We start from the raw sequence: 9987 nt of genomic DNA on the forward strand, positions 1-9987 counted from the left end.
TTCCTTTCTTCCCCCATTTACTACTTTAAACCCAAACCTTCTGCTCTGATAAAAGTAAGGTTTTCCATTCCCTTGTGAAACACAAATGCCTTCTTGGTGGGAGCCAGTCTTCTCTCTCTCTGCCCTCTTCAGTCTCTGTACCTTGATCTCTGAGCTTTCTTTTCAGAATCGATTTAGAAAAATGTTAAATACATTACACTTAGCTTGCCAACCTTCTTGTCAGTTTTGGCTGACAGGTTTTCAGCACTGTTCTGGTTTGCAGCCGTCACAGATGCTATGGGTGGTCTCTGTGCCTCATGGTGCAGAAGCTGACAACTGAATTCAGTACTAGGGAGCAGTGAAGCAAGAGGAGGTTATATACATTGAGGCAAATTCTTGTCTCCAATCAGTGGAGCCGCACCACTGATGAACTGGTCCATTTTATTTCCCATGTTTCTAAATCTTGGGCACATAGGAGGGGTACAAAGTAAGGTGGGAAGGGGGAACCACTCTACTGACTGACAGGCACTAGGATTTAAAGAAGGAACAGGCCTGAGATGGTGTGGAAGAGGGAAGATTATTAATAACACCATTCTTTTCTCTTGTAATGAAGAAAGGGCAGCCGCTTTGTTATCTATTTTTTTCAGCAGTAATCTAGTTATTTTCTGAACTATGAGGACTCTTAAAATGGAGAAGCCTTTCTGCTCCTTTTTAAATGAAAGGATGGGTAATATTCACTCTATTCTATGTTCAGTGCCTGTCACTGATGTGGAAGTGATCTTGGTTAGATCTTAACAAATAAAAAGACCTGGAATATTATTAAGCAGACTGCAAACATCCATTGATTTCGAAGCAGTAAGTTAGGAGTTGTTTTTTCTCTTTCAGTGTTTCAATTCTTTCCCTTTTTAAATGGCTTCCAGTTCTTAACAGCCTCTTAACATTATGCCCTTTCCCCAGTAAAGAATCAAAGCAGTAAAAATGTTTGCCTTTGCCACAGTATTAGATTCTCAGTTGATTAGTGTATTCTAAAGGCAGTTATTGGGGAGCAGAGATGGGAAGTGAAAGGCCAAATATTTATCAACAAAATCTTAGTTTAAATTAAGCCATCCACAGATATTTACACTGTGAAACTACGAGCACACGATCCCTTCAAGTCAAAATATTCCAGTATTCCTTTTTTAACAATACTCTTCAGTTCTCAGGTCCTAATATCAAACACAATCACTCAGAAATAACAGTGAGGTTCTTTCCCATTTATATTGACAGGTTTAGATCCCAACATTCATCAGTCATATCTCTTAAGTCTCTTTATAAAGCCAGAAATAAATTATCTTAGATCAAGTTTTGTTGATACAGTGGACGGTTCTTCCAGAATTACCTTCTTGATTTAATAGCTTCCTTTTGGGTGACATTTCTCCCAGAGAGAAGACAAATTGTCTAAGGTCAGCCTTCAGATCAACTCAGAGTGTAGGAGGAAATTGTAGGGGATCAGTTAAATTGCACCAGGTCTACCAACCAGCATTAGGCAGCACGCCACTAGTCAGAGGTGCACTGAAGGAATACAGCCTCCCTTCCAGGATGGCCTAACATGCAGCTAAGCATATGAAGGGCTCTTGAATTACACTTTGAAATAGAGTAGTACTTTAATTTTCCCAGTTCAGGCTGTCCTTGAATCTGATGAACTAACCTAGCACTGTGACAGAGAAATTATGTCACCAAGGTATCTCACCAGCCTAATAGTGAAGTGTGCATTTTTTCTAGATTTCTCATATAAAACATAGCAATTACTTGCCTATATTTGAAGCAGTTCGATTTCTCTGAAGATGTTACACAGTGCAATTTTCTCTGCATCTTCTCTCCCATCACTTCTGCTGCTTTTTTGTGGGAACTGTTGTCTTGTGGATCAGACTGGAAGCAGAGATCTTGGGCCTGATTCGGATCCAAGTTAGTGGAACTGCAGTGACTTCAGTGGAGTTTCTCCTAACATATACCCAGGGTAGGAATAAAACCAAGGGCATGATCTGAAGTCCACTGTCCTTTATCTTTCTATGGGACAGGCACTGCTCCTGTGGAAATCAATGATAATAAATATATGGGCTTGATTGTCCAGTCATTAGGTCAAACAAGAGTAATTCTGTTGAAGTCAATGGTATACAACTTGGGTTAAGAGAAGACAATCAGGACTGTCGATTTCAGAGTGAACAGTAAAAGTCCATGTGTATTTTGTAAATTTTCAAGTGGTTTCTATGTTTCTAGCACTAAATAAATTAATATTAGCAGAACTAAGCTAAAACAAAATGCTGTGCCTATTGGGAAATATTTTAATCCTGTTAAATAAACAGTGACTTATCCACTTCTGGTATTGAAGGTCTAGAAATAAACAATGCATTATATTCTAAATGTCACCCTAATATGCCATATATGAACTAACACAAATGAACAACTGCTCCATATTTATAAAATCATGAAGAGATTATAAGGATTTGCCAAGGGAAAAAGGTATTTTTCCTGCCTTCTAGAAAAACAAAAACAAAACCAAAACCGCACAAAAAAAAATCCAAGGCTCTTTTTAATTAAGCTTTTTATCCTTTGAAGTTATTTCTGATTTTTTTCGCATTGATGATGTAATTTATGTAAATAATCATCTATCTATGAAAGGAGTGTGTCTGTCAAAAGCTAAAATAAAAAACATCCGTCATTTTGAAGTGATTAACATTCTCCAGATGTTTAAATCATCAGATTTCAGGAGTTTCTCTTTGTTGTGATAATGATATAGTATCCAGAACAAGAATGTTTACTTTTTTGTATGGGTCAAACATAGATTTTTCACAATCCTATTAAAGCATGCAGTTCATTGTAATTGTATGTACAGATGAAAGCGTATGCAGCTATTATTATTCCCCTTAATTGTAAACTGCTGCTGGTAATTTTACTGTAAAGCTGAAACAAAAGGAGCATACTTGAAAGGACCACCACTGCCCACTTATGTAATCAATTTATAGATGTCAAGTTTGTACAAAGATGGTTATCCCTTTCTGTTACCAGACATGTGACATGCTACCTCCCTGCAGCACTGGGAAACATACACTTGGTCCATCTCTTTATTTCATGTTGCTTAAAAATACAGTAGATGTAGCTGATAATGTTAAATGACAGCTTAGAACTGTTATACCCAAGTGGGTTTGACCTTTGACTCAAAGGAGTCACCAAAACACATATTTCTCCATAAAGTGGTAGACTTAACTTTACAGGATGCGGGGTAGACTGAGAAAGCTTATCCCATTCTCTTACTGCCAGCTTGCTATGGTAACGAGATCTGCAGAAACTTTATTGAAAATTAGGTTTTTCTGTTTGTGAAAAATGGCTAAGCAGATATAATATTGCTTTGCCTTCATTCCTTTCTATAGTCCATGCACAGCTGTATATTTTAATGTGTAGCTAAAGTTGTTCTATCTACTTAAAATGTGAATGTGCTTTTATTGTTTTTATTGATTAATTTCTGATTAAATGTACAATTTAATTTAAACTCACTTGTGCTCGTGCTACATACAGTTAATAACCGGTTGAAATTATTTGAATTTACATTTTTGATGTAACTTCTTCAAAACTGAATCTTGACCAACCCCTCTGCTAGAAAAAATGTCAACTTTTAATTTTTTTTTTCAGTTTTATGACCAGCTATAGGACTGATCCAAAAGTAATATATAATATAAATGGAGAATTTTCCCCTTTCCCCTACCATCTCTAAAATATGAATAAATTACTCCCTCTGGAGGTCTGATATTATGTGATAAAAGCAGATCAATTTGTATATATATTTATTTAGCATGAAAATTTGACCCCCCCACCTGTCTTTGATCCATTCAAATCTCTCTCCCAGGGTTTAGTCTAACATTCTGACTTCCCTCTCCTATTCAATAGCTTCAAAGAGAGACTATTCAAAATAAAAATCTTCAAGAGAAATATTTCTTCCACTTTCCTCCCGAAACATGGAATTTTTTCCTAAAATTGCGCTTGCATGAAGTCCTTGAGCGGAAAGGTTCAGTCTATTATCCCACGTCCCTTGAATTGGAGAAGGAGATTTGTTTCCCAGTACGATCCAGCATTTCCTTGTCGCTGTGGATGGGCCTGAAATAACAGATAGAAATTTCAATCTACCACAAAGTTATTGTAGATAATTTTTAGAAGTTTATTAAATTTGTTTTTAATCTACCTCTTCAATTAATCTAATGTTAACTGAGACAACGTGGGGATAAAGCTACTCCCAATACAACATCTAAAAACTCTAACACATTCCTAAAGTTGGTTTTCTGTAACATGTGATCTAGAGAGTACATGACTATGTGGTTCAGCATAAAGTTTTTAACATACTTGTTAGGAATGACTGGCATAGTTTACTCACAGTCTGTTAAAACCTACAACACATACTATAGTATATTCCGGGGTCTGGATGTAATGTCTGTTGGGATAGCATGGTATTAACATATATACCATGTATTATAGGCAGAACTGGTATTGTTACCTATTATTCAAATTGCCTGACACTTCCCATTATAGCATGCTGGCTTTAGTTGCTTATAACTTTGCCAAATTTAACTGTTCAGGCTGAAACTTTCCATGCTGAGTGTCTGTCTCAGGGTGAATTTTTCCTTGGAAATTTTTAGCCCAAATGGGTCAGCTGTTTCTGAGAACAAGATTAGGGGAAAACACACTGATTTACCCTGTTAAAAAAAATTCTGACCTTTTCTTGAAACAGCTCTAGTTCCCTCATTCTTTGGAGCAGAGACTTGAAATGTGATGGATCAGTGGCCTTTGTCTCCAGTGTGTCCTTTGCTATCCCCATGCAAATCCACTCAAATTTGGCTGAACTGTAAGCCTTTGAAAAATCACCTTTCCCCACCTGTGTGAGGGAGAGATTCCACAGGCAACATTAAAAGTTAGAAAATGTCAGTTCCAAGTGCTCCAATTTGAACTTTAAACAAACATGTAATGTCTTAAGTTTAACACACATGTACGTTCTTATTACTATTTTAAAACACACACTAGTAGTTTGTTAGTAGACTACTTGAGAGAGTCCTGATCTGAAAAGTGTTTCTTTTTATCGCTGGTGAATTCTGTGCCAACAATGTTTTGATAGACCAGCTGTCTCAGTTGTTCCCAAGACAATGTGGGTGAGGTAATATCTTTTTTTGGACCAACTTCTGTTGGTCAGAAAGACAAGTTTTTGAGCTTATACAGAGCTCTTCTTCAGGTCTGGGAAACTTAGAGTGTCATGGCTAAATACAATGTGCAACAGATTGTTTAGCCTAAGGAGTTAAAACATATTTCAAGGGACTGTTGCTGGTGAAGTTGTTCCTGACAGCTAGGGTATAAGGCTGATGCTTTTGTAGTCCATCGATGTCCTTGCTCACCTCTTGTAAATGAGGCAAAAACAGTATTGCACTTATAAAATTACTCCTGTTGCACCCCAGGTGTATTTGGCACTGTATGACATGTAAAATGTGCCAAAGAAATAGCAGAGCAGTTGCCCTGAAGACGTTACAGCCTAAAGGGACATGCTGATACAATACAGAACTGTGCAAAACAGTCTGTTTTGCAAGAGTAAAACACAGGAAGCGGTGCAGCTTCTTCCACTTAAGTGCTTCTCAGAACGGCTGGATTTTCAAGAGTATTTTGGAGGAGAAGGAACACGAATTGGAACGCTGTTCCAAACATAAGCAGCAACATGAAACAGGGTCTAGAGTCAGGAGTGAGCAAAGGAGAAAAAGGGAGACATCAAGAGACAAGGGCAGAGTGTATGGAGCAAATGGGAGTGTAGGAGATTAAGAAAGATTTAGGTGAGACTAGAGCTGGACAGAGCCTTGAAAGTGAGCGTGAATAGCTTGAATACCTTTCTCTCTCATCCCTACTGTGACAAACCATGTCCCATCCTAGTACTGAGCTCCAGCTATCCCTTGTTAGATGGATGGCAATACTGCCTTCCCCCTTTCTTTGATGATGTCAAAATCACTTTCCTTTGCAGTAGTAATGAATGTACATGCGATATCTTTCCTTGCTCCTTACGCAAAACACAACTGAGTCTTTTACTCCATAGGCCAAGTCCTACTTGCCTTACTCATGTGAGCATGACACTCAGCAGGACTACTCATGTGACAAAGGTGACCTGGATTTGGCTCAACATACTGTATATTGTAAGTGTATCAACAGAATGATGCTGAATGACCACCTCTCTCTACTGCTATCCCAGGATTGCTGTCAGGAGAGCACGTAGGCTGGTGCTCTGAAAGAAAATGTCTATGTGTGTTGTGTGTTGTGGCTGTTAAGAAAGTGAATCTTGCTTATCATTCATCACATTTTGGCTTTGCTGTGCTTGCCCTGTGTGTCTGCATAGTAACAGCTTTTACAAGCTTGTCCCTGGATAATGCTGAAACAGATTCTTTACTCCTTTAAAGCAATTTCTGTTCATAAGTCTCCCATTACCTCATTCGAATAAGCGGCCTAACTGGACAGAAATATGACCCAGTTGTGAGGCTAGCTTCCCCCGGTCCCCCCGCCCCGACCCCAAATGGACTCTTAGAAATGACAGCTTTGGACAGGAAATGTAAGGCAAAGGGAAAACGAACTACAAGCTGGAAAACTAAAAGATCCGTATTCCTGTCTTAGTTCATATTTAACTTACAGTATTAAATATTACCTTTCTAATATCACATAACACTACATGGCACAATTTGGCTTGCATATTAGAGTGGCGCCTGTCACACCATTATAATCAAGGTTTTGGTAGCATTTCAATTCTAAACTGCTAGCTTTAGGGGTTATGACTAGGCCATGAACATTCATTTCAGGCTGCTCCTTGACTCCAGGTCTCTGCCTGTAAATGAACTTCTTTTAAAATCAAATTTGAAGTAAAATGCATTCAGCCATTTCTGAGCAAAAGAGATAGAAGAAAAAAGTAGGTATTTGTGACTTCCGATGCGTTTATATGCTTATATAACTCAAAAGTGGTTGAGGGTTTAGCTAAATTGGCCTCAGAGTTCATATGGGCTCTAACAAGAATAGATTATAATGTCCTTGGTTGGGTCAGGTATGGGAGCGTTTGTAATATGGGTTTACACATACAATATGAAAGCTTCCAGCTCACTGAAGAGTGAGTGCCTGAATATGCGTTGTGTCTTATTCTGCCATTCTTAATCAAGCAAAGCTCTTGAGATCTTGATCCCACAAACACTGATGTGCATGGGTAACTTCACACACATGAGAAGTCCTATTCAACTCAACTGGACTACTCACTTGTGTAAAGTGTTTGCAGGCTCAGGCCCTTTGTCCCTACTCTTGGTGTTGCAGGCCATTTATCCACAGCAATGTGAGTTTAGAGCTGGAATGTCAGCATTATATTTTACAAAGTCTATAACCCAACCGTGTTTAAACTTTACCCTTGGAATTAAAGTCCACATTCAATATTTTCTTTTTTTTTTTTTTTAAAGCAAACACAAAAAGCAGTTCTCTTAAAAATATATTCTGCTTGATAGAGGCTAAAAGGTGGCAGCTGTGCAAAAGTAGTGGACTCTAAATCGCAGAGCAAAAATGAGTGGGGAAAGCTCTGATTGCTCCTAGTACAGTAGTGAATATGCGCTCTCAGCCACAAATCAAGAAAGCTTAAAAAAAAAAAAAGACTCAATCAAGGCAATAATGGCCTCCACTTCACAATCAGACAAGTGCTTCTACTTCAGAAATCCTACCATTTATGGTTGATTGCTAACCCTGGCCTCATTTCTAATCTAAAGGGCGAGTAATAATTTGGAAAAGGAATTATAACAACTTCCCAACAATTTGGCAAATTGTTATTATTTTAAGGGGGTGTTGTGAAGCAGTTGCTGTTTGTCAGATATTTTTTCCCTGGTGCTCTACCCTTTCCACCAGATTGATTAGCATTGATGTCATACTAGAAGGAAAGGTAATGTTTGATGAAAATATATAAAAAGACCATGAGCTTTAGCACGTTAAATGAGCATCAGCATGTTAAAAGTTTCTAGGACATTATGTATTAATTATTAGTGTTTGTTTATACTGTAGCGGCACCAAAAGACCCCAGATCGAGATTAGGGCCTCACTTTGCAAAATATAGGAAAACAGAGTTTCTACAACAGATCTTGAATTATTATTTGGTTTCTGGTAGCACCTATAGTGTGCTAGTAACTTTCCAAACAAAAAATATAGTCTGTGATCCCAGAAGCTTGTGCAAGAACAGTTCTTCATTTTTTGTAAATATCCTCTAAAGTATTTAAGTAAAAGTTTTCATATATCCTCTATATTCTGAAAATTGATATAGTTAGTTCTGGCTGTGGATGGGGTTTCTATAGTCAGATATCTACCTAGGCTGCTTAGATATGATTGTGTTTTGAATCTATATTTTCTTTATGACGTAGGCTGCCTGGTAATTTCTTTACCTGGAATGATATTGACCATTTTACTGATAATGTGTCCCTACCAGAAAAACATTATGTATTTGTCTGTGTTTCTAATATCCTAATGATACCTGTTTGGGTCACAAATAAATATACTCAAGCCATACAACATACTCGGTAGATATTCGAAAATTCTCTGAAAATTCCATTGTGATTTGTAGAGACACTTTCTGGATTTTTGTGTGTGTAGAAAACAGGTTCAAGACTATGAAAAAGAATGTCACCCCAATCATTGATCTGAGTGCTTCAGAGAGTGTCACGGTCTCTCAGGATATCAGTGTAAGATTTTTGCAATTTAGAATTCTGATTCCCAGTTGAAAATATTTTAAAACTCATGCAGTTGGTCACTGAGCAAAGATCAGTTGTGACTTGTGGCAAATCTACCCGAGCTAGATAGTAATGTAAAAAATATGTCAGTGTTTTGGTAATAGCAGGCATTTCTGCTCAAAACACCACTTATTTTAGTGATTCGAGGACAAAATGATGAATAAATAAGAATTTCATGATAGAACAATGATGGAATATGCGTCACAGAAAAAAGAGCAGAGAGTATATATTGGACGATGGCAAAATTCCAGTGACTCATGAGATAAACATGGCAGCTTTAATTTGACCTTAAATAATTTACCTTTACAATACAAACCAAAGACATAGGATGTAAACCTGACTATTTATCTGTAAACAATAAATACATTTTGGAAAGAGCTTCCTGTTATATTTCATTAGGTGATTGAATATATGAATTAGCTTACATAAGACAGAAAAATAACACTCGAATCAAATTAACTACTTGGAATGTGTTTTATTAAATAATGAGTTCATCTAATATTACTATAGAGTACTATGGCTTTTGAAAGCACATTCTTGAATTTGAACATTCATATCCAGATAACAAGGAATAATGAAATGAAAATAGCCGTATATAACTGTGAATGTATTAGGTTGGGCCACACTGTGATTCCATATGCCACTAACCATAACATGTATGAACATACATTGCAGAAGTGTTAATACACTCTCAAATTCTAGTCAACTGTTCCTGTCACTGACAAGGCTAATATGAATACAGGAAACATTGTACAAGAAATTCTGCGTCACATTATTTGTCTCACAGTGCTAGCAGGTAACACCCTTCTATAAGATTAGAATTTTTGCAGTAGTGAAGAGCAAAATACATTTCAATCTCTATGAAAGAGAAGAAAATTTGGTCCAAAATATGCAACTGAAAGACTTTGTGCTACAGAGGGTAATAATCAGATATACAAAACTCTGGCATCACTTCATTTGTAAGTGTCCCTTGATTTTTGTCAGTGCCATTATGCAAGAAATATTTAAATCAGCAGATTAAAATACAAGTAATACTCTGTGATCAGTTAGATATCTGAGTGTTATAAAAGACAGAAAACTTTGTATAAAGTAATGGGATCCATTTACATCTCTGTTTAGTGGAAAATTAGTGGTCAGGTCAGTTTTTCCAGTATAGCTGTTTTCTAGGAAATGTTGTATTCTCTTAATGTTTAGTATTTCACAGCATGACTACAAG

Source organism: Gopherus evgoodei, chromosome 8, assembly GCF_007399415.2.
Source record: "Gopherus evgoodei ecotype Sinaloan lineage chromosome 8, rGopEvg1_v1.p, whole genome shotgun sequence".
Taxonomy (NCBI): domain Eukaryota; kingdom Metazoa; phylum Chordata; order Testudines; family Testudinidae; genus Gopherus; species Gopherus evgoodei.